General features: G+C 39.2%; 1 pseudogene; it reads left to right on the top strand.

Annotated features, from left to right (window-relative positions):
* The first annotated feature begins 9,584 nt into the window (after positions 1–9,584).
* On the top strand, positions 9,585–20,333 carry LOC138805532 (small ribosomal subunit protein eS1 pseudogene; annotated as a pseudogene).
* Positions 20,334–21,374: the final 1,041 nt, after the last annotated feature.

Genomic DNA, 21,374 nt, shown 5'->3' with positions numbered 1-21,374 from the left:
CCTCAAGCATCAATATACTCTTTTGTTGCTCTGGAATTGTGATGTCTAATACAGAAACTACTATCTTCAGCAATCAAAACATAGCTAGTTTGAATTAAGAATTCTTTCTATATAAACCCGACCTGGGGCTGCAAATGCTAATATGAAAAATAACATAAAATATCACATTATCAATTTAAAAAATTTGATTCCATGTTGAAGTGACAAAACTTAGTATATATTAGGTTTATACATATTCTTGTGCTATGAAGAGAAAGTAGACCCGTTTCCTTTTATTTAAACATTGGTCTGGAAACACCCAAAACTGTGAAAGCAGTACACATTAGAATTCTATCACATAGCCACTGGAGTATGTCATTGTATTTTAGCATTCACAGTAGAGACCCAAACCTTTTCATAGTGCATGGCCTGTGGGAAGTGTTTATTTTATATTTGTCAGAAGAATGAATAAATGAATAAGTGAATGGATAAAAGGGTAAAAATGTTTGAAGTATTCTGTTAAAGAAAATGGGAGACTTCTTTCAAAATTTCCAGCGAAAGTGGGTACGATTTTAGAAATCTTAGTCTTTAAAGCTCACAGTAAGCTTCAGTTTTCTGCAAAATACATGAACATGAGCTGCTTCCTTTCTAACCATTCAGGACAGATGATCTACTACTGTCTTTAGCCTTAAAATGCTTCTTTTCTTCCAAACAACACATAAATATTTAAATAACAATTGTACTGTAAGTTAGTAGCTCATGAATCATTTATTGAATGGGCTTGGATTTGACATACTTGCCATACTTGAATTAGGAAGTGGTTAGATATGAAGTAACATGTCTCAGACTTAAAGCTCAAAGATTTGTAGCCCAGTCCCTCACATCTCCCGTTTACTAGCCACGAATGCCTTCACATTATGAAAGGTTCTAATTGCACCAGAAATACATTGTTCTACAAGGTATATGCTATAATTTTAAATGTGGGGGACATTTTCTTTTTAAGTATGGAAGCACAACATGGTCTTGTGACCAGTTGCAAGCTGAAAATAAGAATGCAAATGAGTAGAAAGAGGAGAAGCCATCCTTTTAATTTTTTGCTGCTTGAGTTTTTTTTAAATCAGTTATTCTGTACTATTTCTTGGCAAGTCCTTATTTTGTAAGTTATAGTTAAGACTGAAAGGCAGGTAGATGATAGAAAGAATTCATGTAAAATGACTTAATTATATATATATATATATATATATATATATATATATATATATACACACACACACACACACAATATGAAGGCCAACACATTTCTTTCATTGTACGTGAATAATGACAACCATTTTGAATACAATATGCAATGCATGTTAAAGTCTCTGTAGCTGATTTTTCCAGTCCCATAACTTGGATTTCATATTGTCAAGGACTGCTCTGTTGGATAATTAATCTGCACAATATGTCCACTATTATGTGTGTCAACATTGGATGGTGATAGTTTATGCCATTGTTTTTATTTCATGAAGTACAGTTTCCTTTTTTGCCAAAAGAGGGAAATAATAATTCAGTTCTTAGTTACACAGGAGATACATGCTTACAAGTGCTGTTATCATTATCTTAACAATGAGAGGAGGTTTAGAGGTGAGACTCAGTGGTAGGCAGATGGCTGGATGTTTGTTCCATACATAGCATATAACTTTCTTTGGTGTACCAGGTACATCCCTGAAGGTTGGCCAACAACTTATATACAGGAATAAAATGGATGTCTGTATTGTACCACCTCATAATTTCTTGATTTACTTTTTCTTACTCCAGCAACAACCAACTCCCATGTGGACCAAACAAGAGCCTCTAGACTCCAGCTGATGCCAGGCATGTTACTTTTGCCCTGGGCTTCTGGGACCTGGTCAATACAGAGTATCTATAGGAACTCCCTCAACCACAATGATGCATATGCAAATTCTAAAGTAAGTGTAAAAGGGGTAGCATTTTCTAAGAAAAATATTTGACTGGTGGAGTATGTGAGGAAGTAAATAAATGCTCTAATTCCACAGCCCATTCTACCCAGGGTCTTTTGAGAAGATCCCTGAGTCAATCCAACTCTGGTAGGACACAGTGTTGTCCATTCAATTATATGCGTGTGTATTCCATTTCACTCTTCCAAATCTTTTCTTTGCTCCTTGGGTCACTTCTCCAAAACAAATTCCCTGAAAGCCCTTTCCCTAAGCTCTATGGTGAAGTACTTGAGGCTAAGACAAGATTGTGGGATGGTTTCCTACTTTTCTTTTACAAAATTTGCATCAGGTCATTTGCGATTTAGAATTTGAGTCCATGTAGAATAAATTAATTCTGCTCAATGATAAATCTACCATGCCAGTTATCCTGCCAATTCTTACTTATTTTATTTTTTTATGTTTTCTACAAAAAAAACCCCAGGAGGATTAGAGATTGGAAAACACAGGGAGATTACAACCACCTCTGTGACAACTGGGATTCCTTATGATGATAGTAAAGTCATACTTTTAGTGAAGTGTGAGAGTGTTCCCAGAGCTGTGCATACCAGCATAACATGGTGGAATAACAGGAATCAATTTGTTTCCCATGCCCCAAGTAGTTTATGAAGAATTTTAGGACATGAGTTTTGATACCAAAAGACTTGGCTTTCATGATCTTTATCTGGAACTAAATTCATTTCCTTCCTATTTTTATAACTACTCATGTACAAAGTCACCAGAAAGCTTGGCGAGCATAAGAACTATTCCTCTTTATTCAGCAGCCTACCTCAGACCCAGGACAGTGCCCAGAACTTAGAAGGTGTTCAGTAAATATTTGCCGATTTAATGAATGACTAAGAATAATATTTGTTCAGTTTTGACTTTATGCTAGGCCAGGGGCTGGCAAATAGTCAGTGGGCCAAGTTTATCTCATAACCAGTTTTGGGGAAGTCAAGTTCTACAGAGACACAGCTCATTTATTGTTTGCTGCATTATCCATGGCTGCTTTTGAGCTACAATGGCAGAACTGATTACATACAGCAGAAATCATACAGCTATGCAACCACACATGTACTAATAGTTTGGGCCCTTAAAAAATACTGCTGGGAGGGCTGGGAAGTTGGCTCAGTGGTAGAGCGCTTGCCTTGCATGCCTGAGGCCCTGGGTTTGATTCCTCAGCACCACATAAGAAAAAAGAAAAAAGCCGGAAGTGGTGCTGTGGCTCAAGTGGTAGAGCACTAGCCTTGAGCTGAAGAGCTGAGGGACAGCGCCTGGGCCCAGAGTTCAGGCCCCACAACCGGAACCCCCCCCAAAAAATACTGCTGGTGGCTGGTGGTTCATGCCTATAATCCTAGCTACTTAGGCTGAGCTCTGAGGATCATGGTTTGAAGCCAGCCCAGTAGAAACATTTGTGAGACTCTTATCTCCAATACACTACTTAGAAAAGGCCAAGTGGTGCTGTGGCTCAAGTGGCAGAGCGCTAGCCTTGGGCACAAAGAGGCTCAGGGACAGTGTCCAGACCCTAAGTTCAAGCCCCAAGATAGGATATATATATATATATATATATATATATATATATATATATATATATATATGCATCTATATACACATATATATACATCTATATACACATATGTTACATACATATACATATTTGTATATATTACTGATACTTGTATTGGATCAATGATGCTATATGCAGAAAACTTTTGTGTGTATACCATGACATAGAATTCATGCCAAACATAGAATATTTGGATGCTGATACCACATTAAACAACTATGAGATAGAATCCTTATTCTAGAATCCTGAGCACCAATGTGTAGAGGATTGTTTGTTTACAGTGTTGGAAGATGTGGTCCAAACAGAACTAAGAGCTCTTAGCAGCAGTGTATTCACCAAAGATCTGGACAAGCATAGTTCTCTTCTTGGTGCTGTGTTTTCATAGCTCTAGCAGGGAGCACAAGAAATGACTATTTCTCCTCCATATATCTTTTTTTTTTTGGGTCCGGTCGTGGGGCCTGAACTCTGGGCCTGGGTCCTCCCTATATCTTCTAGTCAGAATATTTGAGTTCTATTCTGTTTCCACATGAAAATGACAATGACCAGTTTACTGAGAAAGCAAACTTCACTGTGAGCATATTTTTTTGTTGTACCTACACTGAATCCAGGCCCCAGGACAATGCTTGTGATGATTTAAAAAATTTTTTTTTGTTGGTCTGGGGCTTGAACTCTAGGTCTGGGCACTGTCCCTCAGCTCTTCAGCTCAAGGCTAGCGCTCTACCACTTGAGCCACAACACCACTTCCGGTTTTATGAGTGATTTTTTTGGAGATAAGAGTCTCATGGCCTTTCCTGCCTGGGCTGGCTTTGAACTGTGATCTTCAGATCTCAGATCTCCTGAGTAGCTAGGATTACAGGCGTGAGCTACTGGCGCCCAGCCTATGATGATTTTGTTTATGGTGGGGACACGGTTACTTTCATATGGACTTGTAAGTGGACAGTGGGAGAAGATTCAAACTCAGATCCACCTGACTCAATTCCTGGCTTTTCTGCCCCTGGGTAACTCTGTTTCAAACAGGTCCTTGAGTGTTCTAGAGCTTACTTTTCTTAAGCATAAAATGGGAATTAACTGGATGATTGCTGAACTCATCTCTTAATTTTAGGAGGGACTACAATTATACCAGCTATCAATTTCAACCAGGAACTGAAAAGACTGGTTTGATTTAACTGAGATGAGCAAGTATTTCCCTTTAAAGTAGGGGAAAAGTGAAGGAATCATCCTGAGGTTGAACAATGTAATCAAATGATATGTTTATTGAGCTTCAGTTCTCCTATGCCACAACCAGGCCAAAAATCACTTGAGTAAGACTTAAAAGTTCACATCGGCAAGAAAATAAAAATCAAATGGACCAAGTCACAGAGGCGAAAGCCCACTTTGCCTTCAAACTAATCCCCTCTGTTCCGAGCTGGAATGAGCTTATCGTGATTGCTTCATTTTGTGACAGCACGTTGGTGTTCCCAGTGCAGTAAATCTTCTCTCCAACTCAGGGTAAATTTTCTTCTAATTAGCATGTTTTCCTCCCCCCTTTAATGACAAAAGTCCTTTTCTTCCCCAGCTCATTTTCAAGTTCAAAGACATGCTCTTCACAGTCTTTTGAACTCAGGTCACCGTATCTGTGGCCTGTCATCTCATCAGCTTTATTGTCAGGTCCTCCTTGTGGAGCACATAGCTTATTTTCACTTTAATGTCCTAACTTGCCCTGGGCTGCCCAAGTCATTCAGAAAAAGGTGGCCCAGGGACAGGAAGACCATTTTCCTTCCTTAATTCCCATAATTAATTGCTTTTTAATGAGTGGCAATGACTCTTTTTGGCAAATGAGCCTGCCAAATATTTGCTTACTCCCCTTGTGAGTCCTTCGGCTTCAGCCACTGAAACCACATAGTTAGTTGCAGATGTGCAGTGAGGAGCTAGCTTGGGACAGGAAGCCAGACCTTGATTATGCAGGACTAGAGGGGGCTATTCACAAATGACAGAAGCTTTTCTGCTACACCATGGCTGTTGTGCTTAAAATCAGAACTGAACAAAATTCTTTAAAACCATCACTAATTCATTTTTATTAAATATATATATATATTTATTGTAAAAATACTGTACAGAGGGGTTACAGTTACATGAGTAAGGTAATGAGTACATTTTCTATCGAACATTGCTACCCCCTCCTTTGTTTTTCCCCTACCATCCCTTCCCTCCCCACCTCTCCAACTCCTCCTCCCTTCCTGGCCCTCCCTCCCCAAGTTGTATAGTTCATTTTCAACATAGTGTCTTGTACATCTCATTGTTACAATGGGTCAACCTGTATCCTTATTTCAGCATTTTGTTACTTCCCTTCCCCTCCCCAAATTAGAAAAATGTATATACAAGATGCAGGGCACCGAAATCAAATACAGTGAAAACAGGGGTCACCTTCTTCAACTAATTTTGATGGTACCTTCTCATTTCAGTGTCAGAGCTGTGACGCATGACCACTGCCTTCGTCGGCGTTCTATGGTGGACACACAGCAAACAAATAAGAATTAAGGAATTTGCCCAGGAACAAAGGCTGGGTGATAAATGAATGCTATGCAGGGAATAAAAATAGGAAAATAATGAAGGAACAATAGGAACTAGGGATAAAATATCTGCAGGAAATAAAAGAGAGTAACAAGAGGGAGACTGGCGTGTAATGAATAAGGAAGATAGACAAGTATGTCATCTCCCATAGGTGGCACTGGGGCAAAAAGAGCCATCCGTGTGAAGAACAGGCTGGAGTTGGGGTGATGTGTCCAGGTAGAAAGTAAGTAGGAGTATACATTCTGAAGTGGGAAGGAGCTTGGTGGGCTCAAGCCCAGTGTGGTGCAAGGTGAATTAAGGCTGGTGAGCAGGGACCAGATGCTGTTGGGTTTTGCTCCTTTGGGAAAGCACAGACAGGCGCCAACTGTGTGCTAGGGACTGTGCTGAGCACCAGGGTATAAAGACCGAGAAACCACAGTTGCCCCAGGAGGCCTCCATCATCCCATGCAGGCCCTCAGTTGTCACTTACCAGCATTGCAAAGATTCCCCAGGTGTCACTGTGCTTCGGTAAACCTGCCCTATCCCAGGACGGTCACCACTAATGCTCCCAGACTGCTAGGCCTTGTCTTTCACCACCTTCCTACGCCTCCCCATCCTTCCGTCCTTAGTAACCATCAGAGGTCAGAGCTTTCCCAATCCAGCTCTACTCCTATTTCCCCCAGCCTTCCTGAATACCTGCTCCTCTCTGGAATTTATAGGGAGCTATGGCATGCCTTTCCCTCCTCCCTCCCCAACACACAGACATGTTCCCAACTTTCTCTAAAAAGCCTTATTCCATCCTTGATCTAAATAAAGATGTTCAGTCTCCTGATGAAGAGCTGCTCCTTCACTGAGGACTGTTTTATCTCTTACACCCCGGATAATGTAGGGTCCGAGGGTCAGCAGGTTATTTCCTTTTCTCCTGATGTCTTCTTCTTTTTATTTCCTACTTCAAAAGTCCCAGCTGCTTTGAAGCATGTCTTTAGACTTTATTACCCAAAAATACTTGGCATGGAGAGTGCTTTCGAAGTGTTAGCCTTAATTACAGATTTCCTATGTTATTCTTGTTCTGTAGAGAAGTCAGGCAAACACATGGTTAAGGCACAGACTCTGAAATTAAATGGCCTGGGTGGGATCCAGACAATTCCCTTTACTAGAGTGAGTGGAAAGAAGGTTAATTAATGTCGTTGGGACTCAGTTGCTTCATCTTTATAATAAAAGCTGGGCAGCTGTGAGTATTAAATGAGGTGAGACCTGACGTCCTTTGAATGGTGTTGGCATAGTCTAAATGTCATAGAGATATTGGTTATGTGTTATTATAATCAATTGATTGCTAATTTGAGCATCTAGCTTGCCTCCTCTCCCCGTCTTCTCTGCCTCATGTAACCCTTGGCAAATCCAGCACTTGTGAAGGTGGGATCTCATTGACTTTGACCTTTCAGCCCTTTGGGGTCCCTAACTCTAACCATTTCCTCCTCCACCTCACCTCAACCACCTCTTCATGTGGTCATGCTCCAGACATGGTTGTCTCCAGCAATTGCATCATTCCCCAAAGCTGATTTCATTTATCCCACTTAGGCACTGTTAACTATCTACCTGCTAACTATTTACTCCAATATGTGGCCTCCAAAGAATGACATCAGTGATCTTCCATCTAGTCACCCATTGACAACTTTGTTTCTACGGCCCTCTTTCTTCTTCACTTCTCCCATTATTCAGTTTCTATTTCATTGTCCATCCTTATTATCACCGCCTTGAAAAACTCTTATTGTTTTTCTCCTTTTCCTATTCTTGCCTAGCAAAAGATTGGATGAAACAAACAAACACACTAAAACACCACTCACTTGAGTTGCTCCTGAAAAATGGAAAATAAAAGAGTGATTACTAGACTCAGTTCAAACATCTGACTATGAAGTTTAACTGTGGGATTACCTATCAGGAAATTATACATTTCTATGTTAAATTCATGTTGCCTTTGTCTGAAATAACTTTTGCTTATCTCTCTCTTTTGATTTCCAAACTTCTCCCCCTAGTTGATGCTCTAGTTTTATGATTTTCTGAAATATTAGATAAAATATTATGTCAAATAACCCCAGGGCTTTTTGTTGTTGTTGTTGTCAGTCGTGGGACTTGAACTCTGGGTTTGGGTGCTATCCCTTAGCTCTTCAGCTCAGGGCGAGCTCTCTACTGCTTGAGCCACAAAGCCACTTCCAGTTTTCTAGTTGTTTACAGGAGATAAGAGTCTCACAAACTTTCCTGCCTGGCTGGCTTTGAACCATGATCCTCAGATCTCAACCTCCTGAATAGCTAGGATTACAGGTGTGAGCCACCGGCGCCCGGCCCCCAGGGCTTTGTTTTAGCCCTAATCTTTCTCTGCCACCATTGCATGCCCTCATGTCCTCATCTAGTTCATGGCTGAAGATACCATTTACACGTCTTAGTAATTTTTTTCCAGAACTCATTCTCTCCATTGCATATATATAGGCAAAAATTTCCAGAACTCATGCTTTGCATTGTATACATATATGTAAGTACTGAGCAGATACTTTCACTTAGAAATTCAATGTTCATCTCACATTTAGATGGCCCAATGTCACCAATGATCTGATTATTTTTGTTCTTTCAGATGAATCTGTTTCTTTACAGAGTAATCCAGTGGCTGTAGGAATACTGCAATCTACTCAGCTTCTCATACTAAAAATTTAGGAAACAATCTTCCATTTCTAATATTGCATGCTCAGTCCATCAATAAACTTATCAATTATGCCTCTAAAATATCCTAAATCTAATATTTTTCATCATCTCTAACATTATACTCAGAGTGTGAGACATCATCTCTTCTCTCCAAGGTTCTGGAAATAGGTTCATATCTGGAATTCCCAAACTCACTCATAGAAATCCAGTCTTTATACATCTCAGTCAGAACAATCACCTGAAAGCACCAGCAAATTCCTCACCGCAAGTTCACTAGAACTCTCTCCAAGCTTTCATGATAAAATCCAGCTTTATATTATCATAGCCTGTATGATCTTGTGCAACTTGGCCCCTGACTGTTTATATCCATTCCTCCACTTATTTTTTTTTCACCAGAATCTGGAAACACTGAGCCTTTGTGTATACTTTGAAGATTCTGAACTCACCTGGGCATATCCATTTGGGCATTTTCTCATGAGGCCATGTATTTAAGATAGCTTTCCTCATTTCTGCCTGACTTATTTCTTTCCTCTGGCAAAATAACACTCTTCCCAATTACTCCCAGTCCCAGCACTCTGTATTTGCCTCTTCATTAAATGCCTCAGTGCTTAAAATGATTTAATTAAATTATCGGTATGTAATTTAATCATTGTCTCTTTCCATAGTTGAAAAAATAGTCACTCTACAATTACCCCCACCTTTAGATTGTTGGTGGCACATGAGACTTGTTTAATAAACATATGTGGAATGAGTAGAATGAAACAAAAAAAATATGTTACAGAAGCAATGAGAGTAGACTCATTTCAGATGGGGTAATCGATGAAGCATTTTCTGAGAATATGACATTTGAGCTGAAAAGTGAAAGGTGAGTCAGAGCAAAGCAGGTAAAATGTGGGGGAAGAGGAGACAGAATGATACATGATTGGAGGCCACAAATGACTTGTGCATTAGAGAAGTGAAAAAAGACCAGTGTGTATTGTATGGAGAGAGGGTGGCATGAGATAAGTTTGAAGGAGTAAGTAGAAGCTTGTTTATAGTAGAGCCTAGTAGAAAAGTTTTAAAGCCTAGGATGGACAAAAGAAGAAATGCACAGGGAAGGGTAGCTGCTGGGGTAGGAGGGGTGAAATTTTAAAAAGAGAAGCTTTCCAGAAATAGACATCGAGGCAGGGGTTTGCCAATGGATGGGAATGGAGGAATGAGAAAAGCTTACCAAGGGGACATAACAAGTCTGTAATGTAAGAGCCTTGGAAGCACACAGTGTGTCTAGCAAGGTAGAGAAAAAGGAAAGTTTGCGGGGCACTGGTGGCTCATGCCTGTAATCCTAGCTACTCAGGAGGCTGAGATCTGAGGATTGTGATTCAAAGCCAGTTGGGACAAAAAGTCCATGAGACTCTTATCTCCAATTAACCACCAGAAAACTGGAAGTGGCCTTGTGGCTCAAGTTGTAGAGCACTTGCCTTGAGCTGAAGAGCTCAGAGATAATACCCAGGCCCAGAGTTCAAGCCCCATGACTTGAAACTAGAAAATTAGGTCGAGTCATATGAATTAGTTAGAGGCAAGAGTTATTTTTGTATCCTAAATGTCTGTTACTTTAACATTGGACATTTGACTAGAAAACATGAAGAAGATTTGGGTAGGGTTGAGATAGATGGGTGGGGGAGAATGTTGGAAGGGGTGACACTCAAGATATGTTGTGCAAATCAACTGACATATACAACTAAAGATTCTTTTTTTTAAAAAATGAACAATAATAATAATAATAAGGGTTAAACTATTTTCAGTCTCCCCTGAACAACACATTTACCAACGATTGGTTTGGACATACTAATTATATTTCAAGATTCTTTAGCATTAGCTAGAATTATAATAATCCAGTGGGTAATAATTCAGCATGGATGGTTTTAGCTGGCAGTTTCTCATGGTAAAACTCTCTCTGCTGAGCAATGTCCCTGCATTAAGACTCCTACTTCTCCAGCTACCCTCAGAGGACCCGAGGTCAATTTTGTGCACAAAATAGCAGCCACTAAGCTAATAGAAAAGTACTTACCCCAAGGCCTCTGTTTGCTGCTTCAATATCATCTTGTTGCTTCTCACAGTGGCTAACACTGGAACCAGTGATAGGTTTGTGGTAACAATATTGGAGCTCGTCTTTAACAATGTCTTAGAATTTCCTTTCTCTTTTTCCCTGGATTTGCTAAATCTCTTTTCTAGCTGACTGATTTTGACAACACGTTGCACCCAATAGCTTTCTGAGTTAGAGTGCCTATCATGCAGTATTTTGAAAACTTGAATATCTAAAAATACCTTTGTTAGTCCCTCATGCATTAAATGGTTATGAGATTCCAAGTTGGAAATGATTTTTTGCTCAATATTGAAAATATTATTCTATTGTCTGCCATTCTTTAATGTTGCTGTCATGTCCCATGCTATGGTAATTCCTCATCTGTTCTAGATGACTTAAAAATCCATCCCTTTGAGGGTTAGTATCTTTTGATATTTTGAATTTTGCATTTTTTGACATAATCCTCCATGATGTAGGCCTTTTCTCTTCATTATATGGAATACTTGTTAACTCATGTTTGCCTGAAAGACTCATTTATCTTGATTCGGTATAAATTTCAGAAGGTGCGGAGGGAAGGGATGGTAGGGAAAAAACAAATGAGGAGGTAACAATGCTCGATAGGGAACGTACTCATTAGCTTACTCAATTAACTGTAACCCTTCTGTACAGTATCTTTACAATAAAAATATACATACAAAAAAGAAGTAATTCCAAGTTAATTTTCCCATCTAATCTTTCTACAATTTTTTCTAGAACTAATATTTATTGCATGTTAGATTTCCAGTATTTCTCCAGCATTTTCTATCATCTCTAACGTGCTTATTTTCTAACTATCCAGTTGTTTAACTTGCCAATATTATTTTTCAATATTCTAAACAATTCTTTGATTTATTCTGATCATTAGATCTTTATTTTTTTTGTTTTTTAATAAAAATGTTACAATATTTCTTAATTTAAAAAATTCTTAAGAAATTTTCATCTCTAAATGTGTATCTGGGCTTCTGTTGTTTTGGCATGAACTTTTTTTTTTTTTCACCTATGTGGTACTGAGGAATCGAACCCAGGGCCTCAGGCATGCAAGGCAAACGCTCTACCACTGAGCTCTCCCACCTTCCCAGCCCTGCTTCTGTTGTTTTGGGTTCAATGTTTTCCATAGTGGTTCTTTTGCCATATGGTTCTAGAAACCCTTCTAACAGTTAAAGTAGGGCACTGCATGGTTCATTAGAGGTGCAGTATGTGTGGCTTTTCAACTGGTTGTCCTCTCTAAGAGTGATCATGAAAGGATCTATCATTTACTGGACAAGAATTGTTCTGTGTGTCCAGCTTGTGAATAGACTGTGTGTAGGAAAGATCATAAATATCACTTTTCAAAGCATGTATGTCACCTGTGTTTCCTCATTTTCAGTATAATTTCTTATACCTCAGCCAAGTCTAGAGCTTTCAATTCCTGGACTTCCTTAGTACAGCTTCTATAGACAGCAAATGGCCTATGCTTTGCCAGCTCAGAGAAGAAGTTGTGTGTTTGGTCATTAGGGCTGGACAGTGAATCTGTGGTTCGAACTCTTCCTTACACACATCTTTAATCAATTCTCCTACTTTTTCTTTGTCAGTTGTGGGACCTGAACTCTAGGCCTGAGCACTGTCCCTCAGCTCTTCAGCTCAAGGCTAGCGCTCTACCACTTGAGCCACAGCACCACTTCCAGTTTTTTTCTGTTTATGTGGTGCTGAGGAATCAAACCCAGGGCCCCATGCATGCAAGTCAAGCATTCTACCACTGAGCCACCTTCCCAGTCCAGTCTGTATCTTTTAAAAAATTTTTTTACTGATATTTTATTGGTTTGTACAAAGGAGCAGAGCAATCGCATAGATCCAAAGGGCCACATCGAATGGACATTTTCTGGGCTAATATTCTTAGAAGAATTAGCTTACTCAGTTCTCATATGAGCTCTAGGGACTGGAAGCTGCTACTGTTCCCTTCTTAAAGACAAAGAACTGACACAGTTCTAACTTAAGCACCAGTATATATCATTGCGATGTCTGATGACTTTTTTGAAGGTCAGGTTTAACACAACTCTTTGCCCATGGCCACTTCAGTTTGAGATCACCTCCCTTGGGTTCAAATCTACACGGCAGTTCTTCCAGTGCAGCAAATGCCAGGCCCTTCTCCTTCCTCTCTCTCTCCACTCCACTATGGATGTTTCTACAGGGATCAGGGGCCTCGTGCCCAGTAACCATAGTATTCCTGAAAACTGACTCCATTCAGAATCCTCAAATTCCATCTTTCAACAACTTGTCCTTTTAAAGATCTGGTGTTTCAATACTCAAGAGTTTTACTTATATTATTTTCCTTGAGTTATATTTATGTTTCATATTTCTGCCAGATTCTATATGAGAGCCTCATTTGCATATCTGTAATTTGCTGTCTTTTCCTTGGCTATAGATCATACTGCATTTCTAAGGTGACACATCTTCAAGCTACCTGAAATGAATATTTATTTGGTTTCTCTCTCTCTCCCTCCCTCCCTCCCCCCCCCACTCTCTCTCTGTGTCAGGCATCGATATCTTCAAAAGGAGTCATTTTTAAGTACAGTCAGCTCTCGTATCTGTGGGATATGCAACCAACCACAAATGAAAAATATTAGAAAAAAAAGTCTGGCTGGCTACTGTAATGAACATTTAGACTTTTCTCTTGTTATCATTCCTAAATAAAGCAGTATAGCACTGATTTTCACAGCATTTGAATGGTATTATAAATAACCTAGAGATGATTTAAACTATATGGAAAGATGTATATAAGTCATATGCAAATATTATAGCATTTAACATATGGACTTGAGCATCTGGAAAGCTTTGTGCATGCTCAGGGTGTCCTGGAACAACCTCTCTAGGGAATGATTGGACATATGGAAGAGGAAGCATTATCACCCTGAAGAGCAGAAAGCACCAAATCTGGAGTCAGTCTTGTTATATTCTTGTATCTATCAGGATTTGCTGCATGTCATTTGATAATATCTATGATTTTTTTGCCAGTACTGTAGCTTGAACCCAGGGTTTTGAGCTTCCGTGACAGGCTTGCTTAGCTAGGACTTTACCACTTGAACCATGTCTCCTGATTGACTTTTTGCTGATTATTTTAAAGATAGATTCTCATAGACTTTTCTGCTTTGATCTATGATCCTTTGGCTCCGAGTCTCCCAAATAGCCAGGATTACAGGTGTGAGACACTGGCACCCGATAATTCATATGACTTCCAAGTTCTAGTTTTTTTGTCCGAATAGTGGGTTGATTAATCATTTACTTCTTATTATGGGATATCAGAAGAACAAACTTTTGGGAAAACATTCTATCATTTAAAAATTGCTGATGCCACGCTGTCAGCCATTTACAATCATGAAAGTTTTAATCACATCTACAAATCACCTGCACTATTATTTAACATATAGCAAATATCTTTTATTTAAATTCAATCCATGTTCTTGTTGTTTAAATAATTTTTAAAGGGGAATTAATGGAAAAGAAATATGAACACAGGGACACATCATAGAAGGAAAAAATTATATTGCAGTGTTGATCATTGAGGTGATTGATAAGAGGACACAAACAAGTCTTAGGCTAGGAGACCAACTGGCATTAGTAACTGGATATAAAAAAGATCTGGGTAATTAGTGGAATGAATAAGGAAGACAAAGACCTAAGGCAATGGGTTTACCCACTGAGAGAAGAGATCTTCAACTTGAGAAGGAAGATTGGGGAGGAAAGGGGAGAAGCATCTTACAGAGCAGTAGGGTGAGGCATGTGGGTAGGAAGAGATGGAGGAAGAGGAGGTATTTAAAGAACACAGTTTACAAGGTCATTTAAGTCTCAGAGCTGAGGGACTGAGGAAACTTTGTTTGGGGAAAAGGATAAGTTGGGTAAGTGAAGCAAAGGAATATCTAGGAAAGATGAATGAGAGATGAGAAAAGGACTCAAGGGATGGAAAGAACCATCTGAATGACATTATATTGAACAAAAATGCAGCAGGGAAGCCCAGACTCCAGCAGGGAAGTGGGCAGATCCAATATGGCCTCATCATTGAAAGTTTCATAGGATTTCTTCCTTACACTGGATGTTTTGAGCACAGATCCTATCAGCAAATGATATGGACAACTACTTTATCACACACAATGTGTGTACCCACTACTGTGTGTACCTGCATCATGCTTTGGAAAATCCTACTTTCACATTCATGATTGTATGGAACTATTCATAATCGGCTCTCCAAAATACTATTGGCATTAGAATACTGTTTCATTCTCTCCTGATAAATATCTCTGTGTCTAGGAAGTAAAAGTGATGCCATGGGTATAGTTGGCTCTGTGTATATATGGTGTCTGGGGAAGTGGGAGGATTGGTGGTGGCAAAATTATAAAGGTCAAACTTAGAAGACCTTTTGGTAATGTAAACCCACCCCGGCCCCTTTGACTTTTACTTGGGTGTTTCTCAAATGGAGATAAAAATTCTCACTGTAACAATTTTGGCTTAGATAGGAGAAGGTCTGTAAGGAATGTTGTGGAAATAGTTATGTCAAACTATTTCAAAGCCTTCCCTAAAATGGGAAGTCTGGGAGATAGCTCAGAGCTGCGTCTTGTTGGATTCCCACTCTGGAAGCCTGGGACAAAGAGAGGATTAAGTGTTCTAGGCATTATCTTGAACCTAAGTTTTGAGGCCCAAGCCAGAAGCTCTGTCTAAGCACAGACAACAATGGCTCATAGCCTGATGCACACATCTTTAGTTAGAGCAGTGGTCATTCTGATTTTGAGCAGTTGTAGCAACAGAAGGAAATGTTTCAAGAAGAGAACAAAAGAAATGTCTATTAGGATCTGAGTTTCCTCATCTTTTTCTCCTCTCCCTTGCTTTCTCTTTTGCGTAGAATTCCCATTTTTAATTTGGATTCCTGGCAGATTATTGTAAATGACTACTTGTTTAATCAAAACCAATCACTGCTTTTGAACAACCGTGATCAGAGTGTGGGCAGGGAGGTGGTAAGATTTTGAGGCTAGAGAGGAAAGTCAGAAGTCATCTAATTTAATCCCCTTCCTTGGAAACTTTCAGGCCAGAGAGGTGAAATCATGTACCCAAGGTCACCCAACCGGCTAGCAGATGCATGAGGGCCAGGTCACAATCTCCTGCTTCTGTGTGTTGTAAATCTTTTCAGACGGGACTTTGTGGCAAGCTACCAGTGAAGCTTATTGGAAAGCATTTAAGGACATTAGAGCGTCTGCAGATGTGATTTTCAAGGTTATTTATTTGTTTTACTGCAGATCATGACTTCCCCTCCATCCGTCTTCTTGTTCCCGGGCCAGATTCTGCCCTTTGATGTGCATTGTGGCATTCTTGTTGCCTTTGGCCTCAGTCTGAAGTAGGGCTTGACCTAAAGCTACTGGTGCCTTTGTTAGCTCTCAGAGGACTTCCCCTCCCTGTGGGTGATCCTAAAAAAAAAATCAGTTGTCTTAGAGTTCCTTTCTACACAGGCACATCCTGCTGTGTCTGTGTCACAGAATCTTTAAGCTGGAAGAGACCTCTGAGGTCATCAGTCAAACACCACCCCCCACACCCAGGTCAGGCCTGTCTTCCAAAAATTCCTTGGCATATGGTCACACAGTCCTATGGCTGGAAGAAGGTACCTTGGGGACTGAAGATGACCCAGATTTCTTTTATTTGTTAAAGCAGTTGAGATTCATCCCCTTGCAGCTGGCCAAGCTGAAATCCAAATTTAGGTTCCAAATCAGACTCTGCCCTACTGTCCTCCACATATCAAACTCCCATGTTCTAAGCACTGTTTAATGAATCATCCATTCACTCATTGGTTGACTATAATTAGTTTACTACATTGTTATTTTACCCAGTCCTGATGATTATGGCCAAGCTGACATTTTTGCTATAGGGGGAAAAATCCAACTAAAGAGAATCATGCTTTTCCAGGTTGTATTAATTGTGTAAGGCTGATATAGCAAAGTATTATAAACTTGGTTTGAGACCACTCAAATTCTTTGGAGAACTAAGAACAGAAGGGATGTACTTCAACACACTAAAGAGTACATATTTGTCTTTTTCAAAATTTTCTATCTCTAGCTGAAGTGGCTCCTCATCATTGTTCTAAGACTAGGGACTTAAAGCCTTTCCTACAGTGTTCCTGATTCTCTCTGAGGATCCATAAGTAAATTTTTTATTTTTGTTTCCCCCAGAATTCTCATCCTGCAATGAATCATTCTTGTGATTACTTAACAGAGGCTGTTTCTGGGGCATCTGTCCTACATGAGGTGAAACTCACGTTGTAGCTCATCTTGGAGAGATTTTTCTTTTGATTTGGGGTTAATTTCCTGTTCTCTGATTGGTTGCAAGGGGTGATGTACTTACAGGTTGTTAGCACTGTTGTTTAATATTTTTAGGAATTCTGTTTCCTTCCTTCCTTCCTTCCTTCCTTCCTTCCTTTCCTCCTTCCTTCCTTCCTTCCTTCCTTCCTTTTCATTCTTTCTTTTATTTACATCCTAGAATTCTTTTTGATTGTATTCATTTTCACCTTTGTTGAGGTGTAATGGACATACTAATATTGTATATATTTAAGGTGCAAAACTTGATGCCATGATAAACATTGTAAAACAAGCATGATAATAAACATATCAATAATTAAAAAAATCTGTCATTTCATATAGTTGCCTTGTATTTTCCCTCCCTCCCTGCCTCCCTCCCTGCTTCCCTCCCTGCCTCTCTCCCTCCTTCCCTTCCTTCCTTCCTTCCTTCCTTCCTTCCTTCCTATGTTCTCTTATTTCCTCTTCCTCTTTCTTTCTATTTCTTTGTCTTTTGTGGTGAGAAAACTTCAGATATACTCTCTTTGCAAGCTGTACATCATTCTTTTGGATGGAGTCACAGGTGCTAGAGGAGAGCTACATGGAACTTAATATCTTTCATAGTGTGTTTTTCCAATAAATGCTTTTGTGCATCTGTGATGCCTAGATCTTGCCTTTAAGCAGCTCATGGATTACTAGTAAGATTAATTGCATCAACAGATAAATTTTGAATATCAAGTAAGTGCTAAAATAAAGGTTGCCTGTGTTAGCAAATGAGGAGACTAAGTAGGTCACATCCCGGGTAATAACCGAGATTTCCTAAGGGAGATGACATTTGCATTAGTTCTTAAAATAAAAACACTTACCCAGTATAGAAAGCTGAATGTGGCCTGTGAAGAAGAAGGAAGAGTATATTTTGAGTTGGAGAATCAGCCTAATTTGTGTTTGAAAAAACTGAATGTACAGAAGAATGGTACACCCCATTCATAGGATCTGTAGTTAGCAGTTTGGTAAAAGGACATTGCCATGTCTTTTTGTTGCATAAATGTATTTATTTATGCAAAATAAAATAATATAGTATATTCTAAAATACTTGATAATAGCTTCCTAACACAACGATGCCGAATAATTCACTTCTACAATTGCTAAACATTTGGCTTATTTTTTAAAAATCAGTTTTATAAATGAGATTGCTATAAATACTCTTTTCATGGAGTAGATGTCAAGCAATTCTTTTTGGATTACTCTGTTGGATATATTAATATAAAGAGATTTTCCTTTTTGAGGGTGGATACTGAGGTTTGAACTCAGGACCTGGTAATTGTTCTACCACAGCCATTTTTTTTCTTTAGTTGCTTTATGCTTGAAATAGTCTCATCTATTTGCCTGAGCCAGCCGGGTTGCAATCATTCTATTTATGCCTTCAGCTATTCTGGAGGCACACACCATTATGTAGAGCTGCATTGGGGTGGAGGGCTCACTAAGATCTCATCCAGGCTGGATTCAAATGTAGATCCTTCTAATCTACACCTCTTGAGGAGCTGGGATTACAGATGTAACCTACCATATGTAGCTAAATTAACTCAATTTTTAAAAAGTCAATGTAATGCTATTTTAACCTATGAAATCAACCAAGATTTTTCTTTGTCTTCTTTACTTTCCTTTTTCTTTTAGAGCAAATGCACAATGCTTGTGAGTACATGATGAAATGAGTACTTTAACAAAACACTGGGAAATGAAATATTTGTTGGTATGAGCCAAAAAGAATCAACATGGTGATATCTAACTGGGCAAAGGGTATGAAAAATTCACACAAGATGAAGTAAAAGGCCTAATTAGTATTTTAAATTGAGAAAGATACTCATATTTAAATTAATTCAAACTTTTTTTTCTTTTTTTATGTGCCAATACTGGGGCTTGCTCTCAGGACCTCATGCTCTCCCTGGGTTTTTTCACTTAAGGGTGGCAGTCTATCATTTGAGTTACACCTCTACTTCTGGCCTTTTTTTCTGATTAAGAGTCTTTCTGATTTATCTGTTTGGGCTGGCTTTGAACCATACTCCTCAGACTTTGGGCTCCTGAGTAGCTAGAATTATAGGATGAGCCCCTGTGCCCAGCTCTTTTATTTTTTCCCTTCTGTGGTACTAGAAATCTAGGGCTTGAACTTGCTGGACAGGTTACTCAACCACTTGAACAGCCCCATCCCCATTTATTTTTTGAATAATTTCTAACATTTTAAAAGTTATGATCATATATTTGTTGGTTCTAAATATTTCAGAAATCTACCTTTGAAAACTTCGATCAAGGGTACCAAATTCTGACTGCACAAATATTTCCCCTGGAACTTTTTTTTTTTAATGCACATTTTGCCCTTTGGGCTCTCTGACCAGCACCATGGCGATAGGAAGAAAAGCTCCTTACAAAAAGGGGCAAAAAGGAAGCCAAGAAGGAAGCAGTTGATCCATTTTTCTAAGAAAGATTGGTATGATGTGAAAGCACTGGCCATGTTCAATATAAGGAATATTGGGAAAACAGTAGTCACGAGGACTCAAAGAACCAAAATTGCATCTGATGGCCTCAAGGGTCGGGTGTTTGAAGTGAGCCTTGCTGGTCTGCAGAATGATAAAGTCGCACTTAGAAAATTCAAGCTAATTACTGAGGATGTTCAGGGCAGGAACTGCCTCACCAACTTCCATGGCATGGATCTCACCCGAGACAAAATGTGCTCCATGGTCAAAAAGTGGCAGACCATGATTGAAGCTCCTGTTGATGCCAAGGCTACAGCTGATTATTTGCTTCTGTTCTGTGTTGGTTTTACTAAAAAAAAAAAAAAAAAAAAAAAAGCAAAGATCAGATCTGTAAGACCTCCTATGCTCATCATCAGCCTTCCACCCGATCCGGAAGAAGATGATGGAAATCATGACCTGAGAAGCCCAGATCAATGATTTGGAAGAAGCAGTTAATAAATTGATTCCAGACAGCATTGGGAAAGACATAGAAAAGGCTTGCAGGTCTATTTGCCCACTTCATGAGGTCTTTGTTAGAAAAGTAAGAATGCTGAAAAAAGCCCAAGTTTGAATTGGGAAAACTCAGGGAAAACTCAGTGAAGGTGGTAGTTCTGGAAAGCTACTAGTAACGAGACTGGTGCTAAAGTTGAGTGAGCTGATGGATATGCACCAGCAGTCCAAGAATCTGTTTAAAATTCAGAGTTTTAATAGTGACAAATAAAAGGTCTATTTGTGAAAAAATGCATATTTCTGGGTTTGATCAATAGAAAATTTGATTCAATAGCTTTGTGTGACAATCCAGAAGATTCTGACATCTCAGCCTGTTCATGCCAGCTTTTGTTTTTGTTTTTGTGCCATCTTTAGTACCAGGCTGCACCTCTTGGGTTCTGCTTCTCCCCCAGGATAAACTGAAGTAGAACTACTTCTAGAGAAGAAGAGTGGATTTTCATATGGCCATGGTTTAAATCTCAACTTTGACACTTGCTAAGCTATGAGGCCTCATGCAACTTTCCTCATCTTTAATGGGACCTATGAGTACTTTATTATCAAACTGAAGACATCACTTAGGAAATGTTAGTAGTGAGTGCACAATGACATAATAAGGACCTGAAGAAGGAGGAAAGAAGAATGGATCTACGTGGCATTATGACAGGTACTCTGACCAGTACCAACTCTAAGATAGGTGCTAAGGTCATTTTCAAATGAAGAAACTGATACAATGGTTTAGAGTTATGACTTGCTAATAACAAATAAACAGATAATAGAATGCAGTGATAGCATTCCAATACTTAGAAGACTCCCAGAAGAGAGCAGGTGCAAGGTTGAAGGATACTCATTCTATACAGGTGAAGTTTCAGATGTCAGTTAAACATCAAGTACAGATAGCAAAAATGACAGTTCGCGTGTAGGAAATGTACCAAGGGGAAAACTGAACTGCAAGTAGTAGTGATAAAAAAGAGAAGGGAATCTGAGGTCTGAGCTCTAGAGATGGTATTAGAAGACTAGGAACAACTGTCCAAGGGGATTGATAGAAATTGGAAAGTGAAGAAAGGGAAAATCCAGAAGAGAGTGGTGTGGTGAAAGCTGCATGAAGACAGGATATATCTTGATAAATATTTGTGGAATGAATGGTGAGTCTCAGTAGAACTCAAACCCGGATCTCCTTGACCTAAGAACCTATACATTCCTGGGTAATATACAAGGCATGGACAAATGTTTTTTTTTAAGAGAGTA

The sequence above is a fragment of the Dipodomys merriami genome, unplaced genomic scaffold (genome assembly GCF_024711535.1).
Source record: "Dipodomys merriami isolate MVZ:Mamm:240054 unplaced genomic scaffold, mDipMer1.0.p SCAF_4, whole genome shotgun sequence".
NCBI lineage: Eukaryota > Metazoa > Chordata > Mammalia > Rodentia > Heteromyidae > Dipodomys > Dipodomys merriami.
This window is presented reverse-complemented; position numbering and strand designations above follow the sequence as displayed.